A 21,222-nucleotide genomic window follows, 5' to 3' on the forward strand; every position below is an offset into this window, starting at 1 on the left:
ATTCAGGTTGTTGTATACGAGAGTGAATCAGGAAACATTACAATAGAAGCGGCAGACGCCAACGACAAAAATAATAATAACTGAATAATGTATGATTTTGTGAAACTATCGATGGAGGGGACACGAACATGCATTACGAGACCAACTGTTGCTGCCAACAATTTTGAAATAAAGCCTAATGTGATTTAAATGGTGCAGCAAACAGTTTAGTTCGGAGGCTTACCAGAGGAGCATCCTAATGCACATATAGCAAGTTTCTTAGAGATTTATGATACCTTCAAGATTAATGGGACAGCATACGATGCAATTCATCTTCATTTGTTTCCATTTTCTTTGAAGGATAAAGCAAAATGGTGGCTACAGTCACTACCTCCCAACACTATAAATACCTAGGATTCATTGGTAGAGAAACTCATGTTGAAGTACTTTCCTCCCTCTAAAACTGCTAAACTTAGAAATGATATATCTTCTTTTGTGCAGTTCGATGATGAGTCAATGTATGACACTTGGGAGAGGTACAAGGACCTATTGAGATACTGCCCACACCATGGACTACCAATCTAGTTACAGGACATATGGTAGATGTAGATGCAAGTGGTTCTTAAAGTGGCAAGACAACAGAGCAAGCCCAAAGCTTGATTGAGGAGATAGCCACAAACAATTATGAGTGGCACACTACTAAGAGCAGGATGGGACGTTAAGGGAGTGTACACCATTTGGATGCTACTGCAGCCTTGGCAGCTCAAGTCGAGCTATTATCCAAGAAAATTGATCAACTCCAGATGCTTGTCAAACCAGCTCAAATAAGCTGCAAGTTTTGTGGTGGCCCGCATTATAGTAGTAACTGTATATGGGGAGCTACGTTTGCTTGCTTTTCTTCATCTAACCATGAATAGATGGACTATATGGGAAGTCAGCCTAGGCAGTTGAACAATCCGTATAGCAATACCTATAGTCCGGGATGGAGAAATCATCCAAACTTCGGATGGAGGAACAACAACTAGGGGCCACCAGGGTTTCAGCGACTACATCAATAGTAGCAACAATCTATTCGGGTTGTGCAATGCACCTGCAACTTTTCAAAGGTGTATGATGGCAATCTTCCACGATATGATTGAGGAATCCATGGAGGTTTCTATAAATGATTTTTCTGTATTTGGTAACTCCTGTACTCACTATTTACACAATTTAGAACACATGCTTGAGCGTTGTGGAGATGCCAACCTAATTCTTAATAGGGAAAATGTCATTTTATGGTTAGAGAAGGTATAGTGCTAGGACATAAAATTTCGCACAAGGGGATGGAGGTCGATAGGGCCAAGGTGGATACTATAGCTAAATTAGCCCCCCCCCCACTAGTTCAATTAAGGCTGTTAGAAGCTTCTTAGGTCATGCAAGATTCTATAGGAGGTTCATTAAGGACTTCTCTAAGATTGCTAGACCTTTAACTCTGTTGCTTGTAAAGGATGTACCTTATGAAATTCTGATGATTGTTTGCAGGCTTTTGACTTCCTTAAAGAGAAGCTAACCACAACCTTGATTATAGTTTCACATAATTAGGAGCTGCCATTTGAGCTTATGTGTGATGATAGTTATTTTGCAGTTGGAGTTGTTTTAAGACAGAGAAGAGACAAGAAGTTCCAACCAATTTACTATGCTAGCAAATATTGACTCATGCCCAAGAGCACTATACCACCACTAAAAAGGAGATTCTAGCTATTGTTTTTGCATTTGACAAGTTCATATCTTATTTAGTGTTATCTAAGACTGTAGTCTACATGGACCATTCAGCACTCAGGTACTTGTTTAGCAAGAATGATGGAAAGCCTAGACTTATTCATTGGATTCTATTATTGCAGGAGTTCGACATTAAGATTAGGGATAAGAAAGGTGCTCAGAACTTAGTGGCGGACCACCTTTCTAGGCTGAAAACCCGGGTTTGGAGGCGCTTGATGAAAATGTGATTGATGACAATTTTTCGATTGAGTTCTTATGCTCAGTTCAGATTAATTCTGATATCCTTTAGTTTTCTGATTTTGCAAACTATCTAGTTGCTAAAGCCCTTCCAAAAGGTATGACATTTCAGCAAAAGAAGAAATTCTTTTCTGAATTGAGATCCTACATTTGGGAGGACCCTTTCTTGTTCAGAGTTTGTGCAGATTAGGTTATTCGGCGATGTGTACATGGGGATGAAATCCTTCAGATTTTGAGGCATTGCCATGAAGGACCAACGGGAGGTCATCATGCTATGAATCACACAGCTAGAAAGGTGCTAGACTCCGAATTCTACTGGCTGATGATCTTTAGGGATGCTAGAGCATTTGTTCAGGTTTGTGATGCATGCCAAAGATTAGGTAACATCTCTGCTCGTGATGAGATGCCCCAAATAAGCATTCAAGCTGTTGAGATTTTTGATGTTTGCGGCATCGAATTCATGGGACCTTTCCCTTCCTCTTATGGTAATAAATACATCTTGGTTGCCGTTGAATACTTTTTTAAGTGGGCCGAAGCACAAGCTTTTGCCATTGATGATGTCAGGGTAGTTACATGATGTAATGCCCACCTAATGCATTTGCATTTATTTTTATAACATGCATATCATATAGATATGAGAAATGCATGAGATATGTATGGTATTAATGCCAATGTTAAATAGAAGAAGATTATAAATGTTACAATTAAGTCCATAATAACAATTAGAAAGTTAAGGGATTGAATTGATTAATGGAAAAAATAAAGGGGCTAGTTAAACCTAAAAAGAAAATTAATATGATAGAAAAGAGGAAGAAGAAAGAAAAGGTGGTAGTTCTTCTTCCTTCTTCTTCTTCTTCAAAAAAAAAAGCAAACTGAATTTCCAATTGGAATTTAAAGGTTTAGAATCCATTTTAGATCTTAATCTTCATCTACAAAGGCTTTAGAGGTTGATTTGGTAAGTAATTTTATTTGTTCAATTGAGTTAGGTTTAGAAGACATAGAATTCGAGTTCTAAAGACCCAGTTTTTCAGTCTTATTATTTTGATCATATCTTGAGCTAGGATACTTTAAATCGAGTGTTCTTTGATAATATAGAAACTATGAAGAGTTATCTAAAACTTTTATTTCTTTAGCTTGATCTGAATCAGCCTCTATGTTAGTATAATAAGAGAATACATTTTATTGTTCAGTTTCTATCTTTCGTTTGAGTAAGGTAGATTCTTTTGTAGGGATATTTCTCTATACACCTCAAATTGAAACAAAATTAGCTTTAAATTATATTAGACGTTAGTGATCTGGAAAGTTTCATCATGAAATTTATTGTATAAAAGTTTTAGTGGATTTTTAAATTCACCCTATTAATTCTATCATAGTTGGCAGCCACACATATGTAGATAGTTTAGTTATATTATCATGCTAGATGAAATTCTATTGACTTTGGGTGTTTAAAAAAATAAGTGAATTATAATCTACTTCAGCTAAACAAATTTGGAATGAGGGTGACACCCAAGTAAGCTCAAGCAAAAGGAAGGGAGCAACAAAGGTAAGTGAATAACTTAATGTTCTATGTGAATTTAACACAAAATAAATAATTATAATTTATTTGTTTAATTGATTGAGTAAGGGAAATGTATATAATAAATAAATAGATGTTAATTTTTGTTTATGGTGATTTTTAATTATAGTATTGATGGGTGATTGTTTTCGAAATGAGATTGTATATATGAATGTTGATTGGTGAATTAAGGTTTCTTGTTATAATTTGAACAGTATATTTGATTTAGCCATATCTGGAGTTTTATAACTCCAAATGAAGTGCTACTTATTGCTACAGAAAATTTGAGACGTAGTTTACAAATATAATAGAAATATAGGAAGCTTGATTTTGCGGTTTTGATGGTCAATCTGGATCATACTTTCTGTTGCTTAATTTTATTGACAGCTTGACCATAGTGGATTATCTTTTATGTTTCTCTTTCTATACACATCCAATTGATGTAAAATCAGTTTCAAATCAATCTGGACTTATAATATTATTGATATGGAGAATAGAGTTTTGGGATTCCTAATGTGGGATGTTTGGTGTATTTTTGAATGCACACTATTAAATTTGCCATGTTGAAATATGGGATGTTTGGTGTATTTTTGAATGCACACTATTAAATTAACCGAATTCGGTTTCTCTCTCGAGATAACCGAATTTCTAAACCTAATAACCTAAAGTTGGAATATCTTCCTAACGATTGATTCTTAAATTAGCATTAAGCTTTAATCCGCCTCTATTAAGCTTTGTTAATGCTTAATCCGGCTAGTTAATTATCCTTATCTCTAAGCGATTATTAACCAGTTCTTACTATTCAAAATTCCAATTGCTAAATGGGCTTCTCAATCACATAAAGCAATCTAAACACACAATTCACAACGTCTCATGAATAATGCATTATCTTATTAATACTAAAAACAGGAAGAATACAAAATCAACCCAAACAATCCAACAATATAATATCAAGCCAACATAGTAATGAAATCCCAATGGATTTAATCAATCTTGCTAATCATGTTCATTCTCAAAGTATACAAGAATTCAATTACGACAATAAGCAAAGGTAGAGAAAACCCGATTACACCCTTGGATGAGAGTAAACAGCCCCAAATCGTTTTGCTCCAATTGAATCGATTCTTGTTCCTCTTGCTCGATTTGAAAATCAATCGACGAACCTCGCCCAATCTTCGATCCTTCAAGGGAATCTGATTGAAACCTTAATCCAAGTCTCCTTTTCTCTTAATTTCAACTCAGAAAACCCTTAGAGAAAGAACAATTAGGGTTTGGGACGTTATAACCCTAGCCTCTTCCTTTTTTTCCTCTCTTCGTTCTTTTAATTAATACCCCCTGTCGCCTCCAACACGGTCGTGTTAAGGACACGGGCTGGTGTTCCTGGCCGCGTTACTCTCTGTGGCCGTGCTCCATAAGATCTACTTATTCTTTGATGCCACACGGCCGTGTTGGTTCCCGTGTTGGTAACACGGCCTGTGTTTGTGACCGTGTTGAGAACACGGCCAGTGTTGAAACCAACACGGCCATGTTCAGCTTCCTCATGCTCGTACTTAGCTCGTTTCGGCAGCTTTGACGTCCAATTATGCTCTAATACTTCCCTTTTTCATTCTTTGACTTCTTTTGGACCTAATGCATACAAACATACGCATAGGGTGAGTGTTGGTACCAATTTATATCCAAATATCCATAAAATCGATCTTTAAAACCCCATTTAGATGTTTGTATTTTATGCACATCATATTCTGTTTATGGTTTCCTAGACCTTTTTGTAAAGGCCCCAGTCTTCTATTTTTCAACTTTTCCTTCTGCTTCTTTCGAAGAAGACCTTGATTTGAAAGAGAAATTAACATCTTGCTTGATCCATTGAATAATCAAACAATTTTTCCATGAATACTCGCGGGGATTTGGAGGACCAGCAAGGCAAGGGGAAATAGCGATTCCAAATCTCATGAATTAATTCAAGAGTAAACATATGTGGTGGCTTGTACCTATGTTCTTTGGATTCTTGAGCTCTTCAATGGCATTGTCATCTACGTCACCCCTCATTTCGTAGCTGAACGTTTTTAGTTTTGTCTATGTAGTCTGTGTCTGTCTTAGAGTTGTATAAATTGTGAGGAGTTATTGAATTTCTAATCAAAAGTGTAGTGAGCATAAGTCTTGTAAGGTGTGGTGTCTACAAATATTTTGAATTCCTCATGTATCAAATAGTAGTTCAATAAAAGTTTTTCCTCTTCTTCTTTTCTTGTAGTTCTTTATTTACCTTTATGTTTGTATACTTCTTTATTTTGTGTAGTTCTTGTTATGTATTGTATTCAAGTAAGTATTAATTCATTTTCTTTATTGGGTGCGCTAGTGTACTTAGTCTTGCTCTTTAGTAAAAACACCTTTGCTTCAAATACGACTGTCACTCAAGGAGCAAAAAAGAACAATCAGATCTCGTATTACCATAACGGCCAGTAGAGTCATTGTTGAAGGACTTGAGAATGCTGTGAATAGCATCAGCTGACGAAGGTGTGTAATGAGAGAAGAATAACAAATCATCTACGAATGCTAGGTGCATCACCAAGGAATCAAAATAAAATTTATATGGCTATATGGCCGAGGAAGCATATACTTCTTGCAACCGATCATAGCAGTTTTGAAGAAAGGAGTATTAAGCCCATGCAGGCCTAAGGGTGTTTGCAGATCCTTTTCTAAAACTTTGTTTTGAATTTCCTTATCCGTAATAGGAATAGGATCAAGCATTTGATTAAGATCGCTATAAGTAGAGGTAGACTGGCATGGAAACATCGTCAAAGAAAGACACATTCTGTGTATAGATGACAAGTTTATGAAAATAGAAAATAGAAAATAGGTTTAAGAAACATTTGAAATATCTTAGACTATACACCCAATCCCTATCATTAGTTTGAATAGCTTGGATAGAATTATTAATCCTCATTTGACTCGAAAACGCATGATATTAGTATTATTATCCCCGCCATGGATCCATTTGGTGTGGGCACATTGAGCCCAAAAAGTCTCCTCTTGTTTAATTAGTCTCATATGGACTTCCTAAAGATGATTTTCTTCTTGTAAGAGAAATTTTTTTTCCCCTAACGAATTCTTCCCTTATTTCTGACAGCCTTTGAGAAATAGTTTGAAGTTGCTCTGTAATATTACCATAAACCCATTTTTTCCACCACCTAGACATAGTTGCCAGAAAATTAGAGCTCTGGGTGAAGAAAAAAGCAAGTGATCGTTGAACATGCGGGGCCCAAGCATTTCTAACAACATTCCTATATTGTAATCCGGGTGTAGGGACCAGGCTATATCATATCTAAAAGGTTTATTAAATCGATGAGAAACTTGATCCATACTCAAAAGAGGTGAATTTTTTTATGAATATACTATCCACACATATCCCCAAATATCCATCCTTCTTAGTTGTTAATAGGGCAGATACAACAGAAGGACTAAGACTATATCGAACAAAACCTTTAGCTATAAGCTCTTCCACTTGCCTATTTAACTCAGTGTGCTGCTTAGGGTTCATCCTATAGTATAAAAGGTTAGGCAATTGAGATCCAGGAGCTAAATTGACAGCATGCTGGATATCCCTCATGGGTAGTAACTCATTAGGAAGCTCATCAAGCATGATATTAAGGAACTCCTCTAACAACTTATGTACCTTGGCTCACTTTTACTATCTTTAGAGAAAATAGTTCCAGCAGAAGATGAAGAAGACTCTTCGATGGTGCTTGCTTTCCTAGCTATAATGGGATTTGATTCTATATAATAGTTACCACCTTTTCTTCACATAAAACCATTCATTCATAGTCAACAATTGTAGCCCCTCATCAATGCTCTTAATCCAACTTGCTCGCTTTCAACCTCACTTGCTTTTGATCTCAAATCCATAGTCTAAGAAGAGACTGCTACCTCTACTGGTCTAGGGAGAGAAAACATCTTATTATGGTCTGAGGAGAACCTTTTTTTAGGCTCTTTGTGTCATTGAACTTCTTGCTTGTGAGAATATCCCATGCAATAAGTTTCTTACCCCAGTCTTGTAAAGGTAAATTAGCTTATCAGAATGACTAAGATTATTAGGGGTACTGAAATGCCTTAGCCAGAGTCTTCCTCCCATGGCTACGACTTATGTATCAAAAACTTCTCATTATATAGCGGCAACAACAGAATAGGAAACTGTAGCAATTAGATAGGTTTATCGCTGAAGAAAACCCATTAGAATCCCTCTAAGTATGGCAACCTAGAGACAATTCGTAAAAAGACAAAAATCTCATCTTTATATATCTCATCTTCATCCCTCTCCTCTATTCATATTAAGTAGGGTAAGTTAGATTCTATTTTATCCATAAGCAAAGTAAGAAAGTTCAAACTTGAGTCAAGCAAGATGGGAAGCACTTTAAGTAGATTCCTCCGAGACTTAGACTATATGTGCTTAGCTTAGGACTGAAAATCCTAGTAGGAACTAGGAAGAATGAAGCACTGGAATGGCACACTTTCTTTCACTAGGCTGATCATTTGCTGCAACGGCACTAAATCGCGAGGAGAAGAACTTATAAGTCTAAGACTATAACTGTGGCTGGAAAGAGAATGACAACTCTTTATCCTATTCCATTTCGTGCTTTCATCCTTATTTGTAGTAGCTAACAAATTAGCTAGGAGCCCTCTAACAAAGATCACGGACTATAAAACTAGGATCTGGTTTGACTTAGAATTTTAGCCAGATAGTGCCTACTAGAAAACCTCTGCCCTAATCAACTGCTACATACTTGATGTCTAGCTTCCCAACTGGTAGACGATTCCTTTTCCCTTAGATGAATGAAGAAGGGTGAAGAAAGTGGATTCTTCCAAAAAACCGAAAGTGAAGCGCTATGCTGGGGCAGGGGGACGGGAAAAGAAACGACTCCGAAGAAAGACATTGGGGTTCCTAATGCTTCTCCATGCCCAACGAGATGAGCCAACCTTAGGATGCTTTACTCCTAATCCCACAAGGTTCTAAGATGGAGCTTGACCTGAGTCTCGATTAAGAACGATAATGATCTATGTTACATACGGCGCATGATTCCATGGATGGTTTCATTTGACATCATGATGGAGGATATAGCTTACGATCATCAACTTTGATAGTTACTATCTATGGAGATACAATCTAAGGCAGTGTACCTATCGGTGCAATCTAGCACTAATGGCGAGTATCAAGATCGTATTCCTCGGGAAAGTGAAAGCCCAGAGTTACTCCTTTATTCTCTGTTATATTAGCCTAAAATGAATGATGAATAATTCCTAAATTAACTAATAGCTACTCTAATTATTGTCTAACTACGGCTACTAGGGAAGGATTAATTCAAGTTAAGGAATAACCCCTTAGGAATTCTTATCTCTAGGGAATGGAAACTAAAGATGGAATTGATTGATTGAATTCAATTTCCATAGGAAAATCTCTATGCAATTAAATGGTGAATCCTAAATCGCCCAAATCATCTCATGGTATTCACAATACTCATGTAACTTCAGCAAGCATTACAAAGCAAGTTCTAGAAGCAAAATCAAGTACAATGCACACTTAAACAAGAAATATAAAGAGCATAAGTATAGTGAATGCTCAACAGGCTTAAAATCTCACCTTGAGGTGTAGTATTAGGTGCAATTGGTTTGTAACATCATTAATTGAATCATTACTTAAGAAATACATGCATATGACATTATCAACATTCTAAGTTAAAATTTAAAAATTCGAAAAATAATTAAATAACACCGGTTTAACCCGGCAGGGCTGATGTGTAAAACACCATAAATTGTTTTCCAAGAATAATGAACAACAAAGAAAAGTAACTACAATTCTATAAATCAAGTCATCAATCAGCTCAAAAATAGCATACTCAAGTGCATAAAGACACAGTGTCCTAACATCTCCTACAAATACACAACACCTAGCGATAGCAATTTCAAATATATCTAAAAACCATATAAGAGAGTAGGATTATAAGGTTTACCCACAACCACTCCACACTTGAAGAACACATTGTCCTTAGTGTAAAATGTTATGGATACCCCGCATGGAATGCTCAACTAAGGGAACAAAGGCAATATAATCCAAGTGCATGACATATATGAAAAATAAGGTAAATAATTGCAGAAAAATAAAAAGATCTAGGGGACTACCCTGATCATCCATTGAGGTTAATGTAGTGAAAACTCAGTGCTCCCTTAGTAGAATCTGAAAACAATAAAATAAAGAAATAATCGAACTGACAATAATGATTAAATAAAATATGAAAACTTAAAACCAATAAAATGTTTCAAAATGAAAGGGTAAAATATTAAAAATGAAAAATAGAATATGCAGTGCCTCCCAAAAGCACTTCTTTTTTATGTGATGAGTCTTCTTAGCTGAACTCATGGTGAAAAGCAAATGATGGGGATTGATGACCATCCATCCTTCTTCCAACCAAATGGCTTCAAGTATCCGCTTAGAGGGCTAATCGTCAAATTCCTCTTCTCGACAGTCAAGCAAGCTGCCAGTATGATGAGCAAAACTCGCTCCTCATATATTTGCACATAGTCATGATGCTCTAGGGGCTCTTCCAATTTGAAAGCTGGAGTTTCACCAATTGGAAGGATAGACAGTTGGGCAATTTCTTCATGAATGTCGATGGTTTTCTCTAGTCCTTGGCTTGGTTCACTTGCTAGAAGAAACTCGAGCTCCTCCAAGACTTCTTTATTGGATAACTCGTGCTCATCTTCCATCATCGAAAGGACTTGTGGAAAATCTACCAAATATTCCTCTAACTGCAACTCAGCATCATCAACTGTACGTTCCTGTTGGTAGTCTTTCAAAGGAATCATGTTTGCATCTTCCTTTTCTGGTTCTATCTCCATGTTCAAGGAGTCGTCCTACACATAAGTATCATCGTCAAACATAATAGATAAACCAGAAAAGTTCTTACCTTAACACAAAGTGACGGCGCTGAACTGTTCCTTGGATTCAGTAGCGTTTGATGTAGTTCCCAATTGCTCTTTAGCTAGTAACTTGAAGATCAAGCCTACTTGATGCTCTATATTCTCAATCGAGGCTTGTTGACCTTCAAGTACCCTCTCTATTTGTTGTAATCTATCCTCAATACTTGTAAAGAACCTCATCATCAGGTCCTCTAACACTAACTCTTCATCTTCAGTTGAAGGTGCAAGATTAGGCTGCTGATGTGGTTGCTGAGATCCTAGTGGTTCTTGGCCATCTAAGCTCCATCCAAAGGGTGAATGAGTGCTCCACTCTTGATTGTAGGTGCTTCTATATGAGTCATTTGGCCAACTTCCTATATAATTCACCTATTCACAGTTATAAGAACAATGAGTAAAATCACTACACAATGGACAATCATTACTAAAATGTAAACCATAACAAATTCACAAAAAAACTTGAGATGAAACGATAGGAATGAAGAGTTGATCGGTAGCCCTGCAAAAAGGTTCCACTCGAGCTTCTAAAGATGCACGGGTATCCCAATTTTTAGCACTCTCTTGGTTCCTGATCCCATTTTCCAACATGTCATACAAAGAGTTTAGCATTGAACCTCCTTATCATCCACTACTTGAATCATAAACTTAACTAAATAAATATGTACAAACAAAATAGAAATAAATAAAAATAAAAAATGGCTAAATTAACAAATAGCAAATTTCACTCTAGTTTTCAAACATTCCCCGGCAACAGCGCCAAAAACTTGATGGTTGCTATCTGTGCAGCTACAATCTAAGGCAGTGTACCTATCGATGCAGTCTAGCACTAATGGCGAGTATCAAGGTCGTATTCCTCGGAAAAGTGAAAGCCCAAAGTTACTCCTTTATTCTCTGTTATATTAGCCTAAAATGAATGATGAATAATTCCTAAATTAATTAATAGCTACTTTAATTGTTGTCTAACTACAGCTACATGGGAAGGATTAATTCAAGTTAAGGAATAACCCCTTGGGAATTCGTGTCTCTAGGAAATGGAAACTAAAGATGGAATTGATTGATTGAATTCAATTTCCGTATGAAAATCTCTACGTAATTAACGGCTTTCTCAAGGACATTAACATCTTAACTTAGATTAATTAGGTTGAAATCTCTTCCTAACTCTAATTATCCAAATTAGCATTATGACCATTTAACACTATTGAGAGTTGTTAATTCTCAATCCGGTAGAACGAACACCCTATCTCTAGGCGAATTCAATTCTAGGTTGCAAAGGACAATCCAAACCTAAACGTCTTTCTCAAGAACATTCAAATTCCAATAATCATTCAACAAGATATGAAGAATAAATCGATAAGCACTTTCATTGCAAACCAATATTAAAAATCAATACATTCAATTCAAAAGTTAAGTACAAAAATCCCTAGATAAAGAACCTCAATGGGTTAAGAAGTTTAGCTAATCATGTTCATTATCAAAACCCACAAGAATTTAATTACAATAATGAGTAAAGATAGAGAAACCCGAATACACCCTTGGATGAGAGTAAACAGCTCCAATTCCTCTTACCCAATCTTGAATCGATTCTTGTTCCTCTTGCTCGAATTGACACCAATCAACGAACCTCACCCAATCTTCAATCTTTGAAGGGAATCCAATTGAAACCTTGGTCCAAGTCTCCTTTTTCCTTGGTTCCAGCTCAGAAAACCCTTAGAGAGAGAGAGAAATAAGTTTGGGACATCCTAACCCTACTTGGATCGCGTTTCCCTCTTTCCTTTTTTAATTAATTCATCCAGCTACCGCGAACATGGCCATGTTGGGAACACGGGCTGGTGTTGATGCCCGTGTTGGGAACACGGCCTAGTGTTGATGCCCTTATTTCTCTCTATGGTGGTGCTCCTTAACGCATCTTTTTTTCTGTTGTCAAATGCACCCAACACGGCCGTTTTGGTGCCCGTGTTGGGAACATGGCTAGTGTTAAAACCAACACGGCCATGTTCAGCTTCCTTATGCGCAAACTTGACTTGTTTTACCAACTTTGACGTCCAATTCTGCTCCAATTCTTCCCTTTATAACTCTTTGGCTTCTTGTGGACCTAATGCATACAAACAGACGTATAGGGTGAGTGTTGGGACCAATTCACATCCAAATGTACATAAAATCAGCCTTAAAAACCCCAATTAGATGTGTGTATTTTACGCACATCAGACTTTGATCATGCCACTAGGCATTTTATTAAGACAATACACAATGATTTGAACACTTTGTCGCATCTCTTCGATACAAATATAGTAACGATCATAGCGATTTCCTTCAGTACCTACTGGTATGCCAGGGTCCAATTGGTCATGAGCATCATAAGGTGCTACTTTTTGCAAATCCCAGCATACCCCTGGTTGGGATGGGTAGGCCCACCAGCTCAGGCCAAGTCAGTAGGGGGACCCTATCGGGGTCCTCCGTGGGAAATAGGAATCAAGTCAAAATATAAACTCCCAAAAGCAATTAAACAATTAGCTCAATTACCTTCTTTCTTTCCATCATCCTTCCCTCTTATTCTTCTTATTATTTGTTTTTTTTAAGGGAAGAAACATTCATATAATATAGTGAATTTCTTATGTATTGATGGAAGCTACTACAAGTTTCCAACGCTATTCCCAAAACAAAGATTCCCAATAAAAACAAGTCATATGCAAAATCATAACCCAAAGCAGAATAAAACTAAGTGGTAATGAAATATGATAGAAATGATGAAAGAAGGGGTTATCTACTGAATCAGTAAACTCTCCTTGTGGCCCTCATAAGCATTACCGAGCAAGTTCTAAAAGTAAAGACAGTAATTGGCACTCTCAACAAGAAATAAATAAAAGCATATAAAGTGTATGCTTAAAATTGAGGCTCAATTTCTCACAAGTGTGCTTTTTGAGTAGGTTCCAAACAAAAATCATCAAAACATAATTAAATAAAACAAAGCAACTTAGTGGAAAACTCAAACTAAATAACTTACATTCTTTCGCAAGACTCAATACTATAGGTTTTACCCAATCACATGGACATAAATAGGATTTCAAAAGCAAGTCAACAGTAAGAGCATCTAAACAAAGTAAAAAAATTTCAAAATTTTTTAAAAAATTGCACAAAGAATAAACAAATAACTGAGACGGGATAAATGAAATGCGATATATACACTAGAAAAGGATCCAAATTTTATATAGAAGAACAATAAAAACAAAATAAAAAACATACAAGATAAATAAAGCTAAAAGATAGACAAAATACAAGAAAACAAGTGTATATAACTATCATCCACCCCACACTTGAAGGACACACTGTCCCCAGTGTAAAAAAAAAACAATATAAGAAATGAAAAAGGAAAAAAAAAAACTAATACTGCTTTAACTATGGCTCCGGAGAGAAAAGATGTAACACCCCCATCACATGTTAACCAATAAACATTAGCCAGGAAGCATACAAGCGTCGTAGAATATATACTACAGGTAGATAGGTCAATATGTAGGTTGTTAAGAATCCAGACACAAGGTTATTAACATATAAACATATGATTATACTTAAACATCATTTAACAAGTATTACAAACATCTTCTTATGCCTTATAAGGCATACTTCCATATATATCACATAACTGCATACAAAAATGCATCAGGAGGAGACTTCACAAAACTGGCCCAACTTGATAGAACTGCTAAGAGCTAGACTTCGCATACAACCAACGGATGCACTACTATTTACAAACCTGAAAAAAAAAATTTTGGAGAGGGGTGAGCCTCCAGCTCAGTAAATAAATAATCAACATAATCTATATCACATACACTTAATACAATTTCCACCCAATCACATAACTTTCCATGATATTCATAGTTTAGGTATAAAGTCATACCATTCTACTCAATTCATTACAACCATCATATAAGAAATACAATTCAATAATTATGGTTAGTTCTCACGGCTTGTGGATCCCCTTTAATGTGCTGCTCCGCCTCATCCTCACATATCACACACGTAAGCTGCTCCGCCTTATCTCACATTATACACTTTTATAGCCTCTCTAGGCTTTAGCCTCCCAAGGCTTTATATATATATCTTTTTTTTTTCATAGGGGAATCCACCATTCACATGCACATATGCACTTAACATCACAATTCAATCATTTCACTTATATCATATTTGAGCAATAACAATTGTTCCACTCAACACCAATCATTTCCATGTCAGTCATTCAAACATAAACAATATTAAGCAAACGCAACCATTTGCGGAACATTTGATTAAATATATGAACATAGCAAATATTAACTATTTACTTACTCAAAATATACTTATTCCTTTAGCATATAAGAACCTCCTTTCTCCACAACTTCCTTTCCAAGCCTTTGAGTACCTGTTAACACATTCATCAATTCACATTTCATGCATATTACAAATATTCATGTAAATGCGAGTTCTAATGCATTACAAGATCATCCCCTCTCTAATGCCTCTATATTAGCATGAACATGCGATGCAAAATCATGTGATATGAATGAACATGTGGATCCAGGATCAATAAGAACATGTGCATCAGAATCATGAATAGAAAGTATACCAGTAACAATTTCAGGTGCTACAAATGCTTCATTTCTAGTAGTAGCAAATACTCTAGCTTGTGCTTGTGGTTGACCAATTTGTTCTGATGGTGTTGCTGAAATAGTTAAACCTTCTCCGCCACCTCTTCCTCTGCCTCACTGAACCAATCGGAATATTTTCACCAACACTACTCCGACCCACTGTATAAGATTCTCCAAACATTATTTCTTCTCATAGGACAATCTCTAGAATAATGTCCGGCCTACTACAAGTAAAACATACTACTGGTCTAGGTCCCCAACATTCTCCAAGATGTCTCCTGTTGCACGTAGGACAAACAAGAGCGGACCCTCTCCGCTGAAACTTATCCTCCCTCAAGTCCGGATAAATTGTATCCACCTCTACTATAAGGTACTATGGAGGATCTACTAGACTGACCACCAAACCCTCGTCCACGATAACTACTCCACTGTGAATTAGAGCCTCTAAAGCGAAGAAATACTAATATGTCTTGGAGGATTACTATAAGCACCAATGATCTTCTTCTTTTAGCTTCCATAGTATTCCTTTCAAATGATGTTTCTTCGGCTCTCAAAGCGGCCTTCAATTGAGGCATTGTAATTATGAGGTTTCAACGCCATTTTCTCACGAATGTCAAGCCTCAAACCCATCTCAAATTTCTTCCTTTTCAGTTCTTGATGGCTATTTCTTCCGGTGCATACTTACATAATCTCACAAATTGAACTTCAGACTGCAATCGACATATCATTCTGTTTCAATTGAAGAAATTCAAGCTTCTTTCTGTCTCTATAAATTTCGGAGTATACTTCTCAACAAATTCTCTCAAGAAATCATTCCAAGTCAAAGTCATTGGTCGATCTTTGCTTCTTAAAACTGTTTCCCACCAATCAAGTGCATCTTTTCTATTAAAGATACCGTATATAGAAGCCTTTGTTCGGATGTGCAATTAAATCTATCCAACACCCTTCTGTGATTTCAACCAATCCTCGCCTCAGTGGGATCGAGTACCTTGAAAACATTAGCACCTTGTTTCCTAACTCTTTCATAATTCTTATCTATTATGACCTTTTGTTGTTGAGTCCGAGGCGCCACGCTTTGTTGAAATGCCCGTTGCATCGGAAAATCCATAAACTGTTCCATAACATTTTGTACATTCGATTGTGCAGCATTTTCAGAATGTAGCTCATGCTCATCATGTTGATCATGTTCGGATGCATTTTCATGACCATGCAGGACTCTAATGACTTATCCGGGCCGATTCGCGTGTTCTCCTTGTCTCTTCATCTATATATATGAAATGCAAATATTCAGTCAAGTTCAAAGAACATATATCATATGCTTAATGATGTGCAACATGAATCTACTCCCAATGAATCTAATCCCTGCTCGATACCACTAAAATGTAACACCCCCATCACATGTTAACTAATAAACATTAGCCGGAAGCATACAAGCGTCAGAGAATATATACTACAGGTAGATAGGTCAATATGTAGGTTGTTAAGAATCCGGACACAAGGTTATTAACATATAAACATATGATTATACTTAAACATCATTTAACAAGTATTACAAACATCTTCTTATGCCTTATAAGGCATACTTCCATATATATCACATAACTGCATACAAAAATGCATCGGGAGGAGACTTCACAAAACCGGCCCAACTTGACAGAATCGCTAAAAGCTAGACTTCGCATACAACCAACGGATGCACTACTATTTACAAACCTGAAAAAAAAATTTTGGAGAGGGGTGAGCCTCCAGCCAGTAAATAAATAATCAACATAATCTATATCACATACACTTAATACAATTTCCACCCAATCACATAACTTTCCATGATATTCATAGTTTAGGTATAAAGTCATACCATTCTAATCAATTCATTACAACCATCATAGAAGAAATACAATTCAATAATTATGGTTAGTTCTCACGGCTTGTGGATCCCCTTTAATGTGCTGCTCCGCCTCATCCTCACATATCACACACGTAAGCTCGCCTCATCTCACATTATACACTTTTATAGCCTCTCTAGGCTTTAGCCTCCCAAGGCTTTATATATATATCTTTTTTTTTCATAGGGGAATCCACCATTCACATGCACATATGCACTTAACATCACAATTCAATCATTTCACTTATATCATATTTCAGCAATAATAATTGTTCCACTCAACACCAATCATTTCCATCTCACCATTCAAACATAAACAATATTAAGCAAACGCAACCATTTGCGAACATTTGATTAAATATATGAACATAGCAAATATTAACTATTTACTTACTCAAAATATACTTATTCCTTTAGCATATAAGAACCTCCTTTCTCCACAACTTCCTTTCCGTGCCTTTGAGTACTGTTAACACATTCATCAATTCACATTTCATGCATATTACAAATATTCATGTAAATGCGAGTTCTAATGCATTACAAGATCATCCCCTCTCTAATTCATAGGTCTAACTCTTCCTCTAAGACTCTCAATTACTGTTTTAATATCCTATAAACATTTCCCATCTAGTTAAATACCAATTTAACTCAAATTAACATCAATAAATTGTATAAAACTAATCTCCAACATTTCTGTTTTCTAGACAGAATTTAGTACCAAGGTATATTTATTGCTGGGCAAAATTGGCTTAATACAAAAATCTCATATTAAATAGACATATCCATTTATGCATCTAGTTTCATCTCCAAGAAGAATTACTCAATTCCAACTTCTATAGATTTAATTATTTTCAAATTACTGAGCAAGGGTCATAAAGCTAGTTGTACCCGAGCAGCAATCTTTTTGCTCAATTTAAGCAACCAAAACGGCAAAAATAGCAGAATCACAAAACTACAAAGTTATAGAGGACTCTTTAAAATTTCCATAGACACCAATTAAGCTTAATTTGGACTTATATAACCCATGTTATGCCTAAAATACAGAACATCAAGGTTGCTGGAATTTTGACAGTTTTCTATCTTAACATACTTAAACTTTAATCAAGCTTAATCTTTATGCAATCATTCAATACTCTACTAATTCATGATAATCAGACCTTTAATTAATCAATGAGAGCATCAAATGAAGTTTTTCCAATTTGTAATCAAGAACCCTAATGACAAATTAATAACACTCAAGTAACAACTTACCAATTTCAGCTTTTGGGTTGCTAATATGCTTAAATCCTTTAGCTTTAGCTTGGCTCCTTCAATAGTTGGCAAAATCCTATCTTAATTTTAAGTTTTTCTAGGTATTCCACTCCTCTCTCTTATTCCAAATTTTGTGTTTTTGGCCATGTACGAATTTTAGAGAAATGAAGAGGTAAAATGAGCTTACTCATGGTTCCAATTTCCAATATTCCTCTCTTAATGCCACCACCTACTAAACTATTTTTATCACCCTAAATTAATTCTTACTAACCATATATAGGTACTAACTTTTAATTGTATCTTTTAAGTCCAATCTATTTACCCAACCTTCAACTATTGGTTCAATTAAGTCTTAAGGCTTAATACACATAACCCAAGTACTTAATCAACTTATCTAAATTAATAATCTAATATCATGCTTCTTATTCTCTACTTATAATTAATATATATATGTTCTCATAAAATAAAAATATCATTGATATACCATCATATGCCCAATGATTAAATGTAAATGCACATAACATGGATGATGAGAAAATGCAGGCATTACAAAAGAGGTGCATCATCAGGGATATCAGGGCGCTGGCTAGTCTATGGTAGAGGAGTGGCTGCTCGCTGAGGGTCAGAAGTAGTGTCACCTACAGGAGCTGATGGGTTAGCAAGAACAACGTCGGTAGGAGGCTCGTCAGGCTGCTCTGGTAAAGGATGCTCAGTCGGAGAAGAAGGGTCAGCTGGATCATCCCCTAGAGGGATGTCAAAATGGCTCTATACTAGAACCTGGCTCCGTGGACTTGCAGGGGCATATAATCTGTAGCAAAAATATCATCAAAAATATCAATGGCCATAAAGGCCTCTAATCTACCTCCCTGCTCAATCAGGGCCTGAAGCATAGCCCTCTGCCTCTCAAACTGAGCCATCATCTGGCTCTGAAACTCAGGCTGACGCTGTAAAAGGTCCTGCTGAAAAGCCTCTACTTGAATAAAGTACTATTGCTGCTCCTCTGCCAACCTCTACACTCTAAGCTACAGCTCTCTAAACTCAATAGGGGAGACTCCTAAAACAGCTAAACAAGACCCAGAAGAAGCTGAAGTAGACGGTCTAAAGGAAGACTTTGGAATATCAGAAGAAGGAGGTGGAACATCCTGTGTACCAGGGACTCGTGGCGCTCCTCTCTGCGTGCTGCCAAGAAAGCACTCCTCAGTCTATACTCTGGTCCTAGCGGACCCTGCCTATGAGTCACCATCCCCATACTAATCAACTGGGGAATTCCCAAAGTCTCCATCACCTCCAGCTCTGTCAAATGTGGTACTGCCTCCTCCAAAACCCCTAAGCTCCTAGCCAGCCGAGTAATGTAAGTCCCAAAATAGAAAAATACCTTCTTTGAGTTATTGCAAAAGGCACTGATCTGTTTGGCCAACAAGTATCCCATGTCGACTGACTGGTGCTGGTGCATGCTGTAGAGTAGAATATTAAACATGAAAAATAGAATTTGGGGTGCCTCCCAAAAGCGCTTCTTTTTTATGTGATGAGTCTTCTTAGCTGGACTCATGGTGAAAAGCAAACGGGCGTGAACGACAACCATCCATCCTTCTTCCAAGCAAATGGCTACAAGTATCCGCTTAGAGGGATAATCGTCAATTTCCTCTTCTCGACTGTCAAGCAAGCTGTTAGTATAATGGGAAAAACTCACTCCTCGTATAATTACATGTAGTCATGATGCTCTAGGGGTTCTTCCAATTTGAAAGCAGAAGTTTCACCAATTGGAAGGATCGATGGTTGGGCAATTTCTTCAGGAATGTCAATGGTTTTCCCCAGTCCTTGGCTTGGTTCACTTGCTAGAAGGAATTCGAGCTCCTGCAAGACTTCTTCATTGGATAACTCGTGCTCATCTTCCATCATCGAAGGGACTTGTAGAAAATCCACCAAAAATTCTTGTAACTGTAACTCAGGTTCATCAACTATACGTTCCTGTTCTGGTTTTATCTCCTGTAGTCGTTCAGAGGAATCATGTTCGCCTCTAACTTTTCTGGTTTTATCTCCATGTTTAAACTTTAAGTTTGGCCTTACCTAACTATTTGATCTAGACCAACCTTTTCTTTCCACTCCATTGAATTTCTATAATTTAATTTGGTTTGTTTAGGTAATTAGTTCATCCAAGAACCTAAAGTAAAAGCAAGAGAGGTAAAAGGTAATAGTAGTGAGACTAGCATTGAGAAAAGTCAAACCTTGAGTGAAACACGAGTGGTGTGACATTTTAATTAAGAGAAACACGTGAGGCAGTATTTCTATAAAGTTATCCTAACTTGTTTTTCAAGTTTTGCACAATGTCAAAAGAACAAGTTTCAAGTGGTGTTCGAGCATCCATTGAGAAAACTTTGCAAGCAATGCAAAAGGAATTTGAAAGAATGTATAGGCGGATGGATGATGTTGTTGAAAGTGTAAAAAGGCAAGGTGAAACTATTACAAGGATTCAAAATGAGCCTAGAAGAGAAAGGCAACTAGCCTTTGAACAAGAGGATTATGATGGTGAAGAAGACTTAGAGGATGACCAAGCAACCACTCTTGGAGGAGATGACCATCCTAGGAGACAGAATAGGAGATAAAGGCAAGATGGTGTAGACCGCAGCCTAGGTAGCATCAAAATGAAAATTCCTTCCTTTAAAAGAAAGAATGATCCTTATGTCTACTTGGAATAGGAGCAAAAGGTGGAGATGATCTTCGAATGCCATAACTATTTGGAGGAGAAAAAGGTAAAACTTGTTGTCGTTGAGTTTTGTGGTTACGCTAGTGTTTGGTGGCATCAATTGTGTAGGGATAGGAGATGAAATGGAGAAAGAGTCATGGGGACATGGATGGAGATGAAACGCATCATGAGGAAGAGGTTCATTCCTAACCATTACTATTGAGATTTGCATCACCGATTGAAAACTCTAAGGCAAGGAAACATGAGTATGGAGGACTACCATAAAGAAATAGAA

At 36.7% G+C, this 21,222-nt stretch overlaps 1 non-coding gene across 1 annotated transcript; it reads right to left on the minus strand.

The window, feature by feature from the left end:
• Positions 1 to 447: 447 nt before the first annotated feature.
• Positions 448 to 554, minus strand: LOC125369619. Its single transcript, XR_007215296.1, has one exon. It is a non-coding gene; the product is annotated as a small nucleolar RNA R71 (small nucleolar RNA).
• Between the last annotated feature and the right edge of the window lie 20,668 nt (positions 555 to 21,222).

Source organism: Ricinus communis, chromosome 3 (genome assembly GCF_019578655.1).
Source record: "Ricinus communis isolate WT05 ecotype wild-type chromosome 3, ASM1957865v1, whole genome shotgun sequence".
Taxonomy (NCBI): Eukaryota; Viridiplantae; Streptophyta; class Magnoliopsida; order Malpighiales; family Euphorbiaceae; genus Ricinus; species Ricinus communis.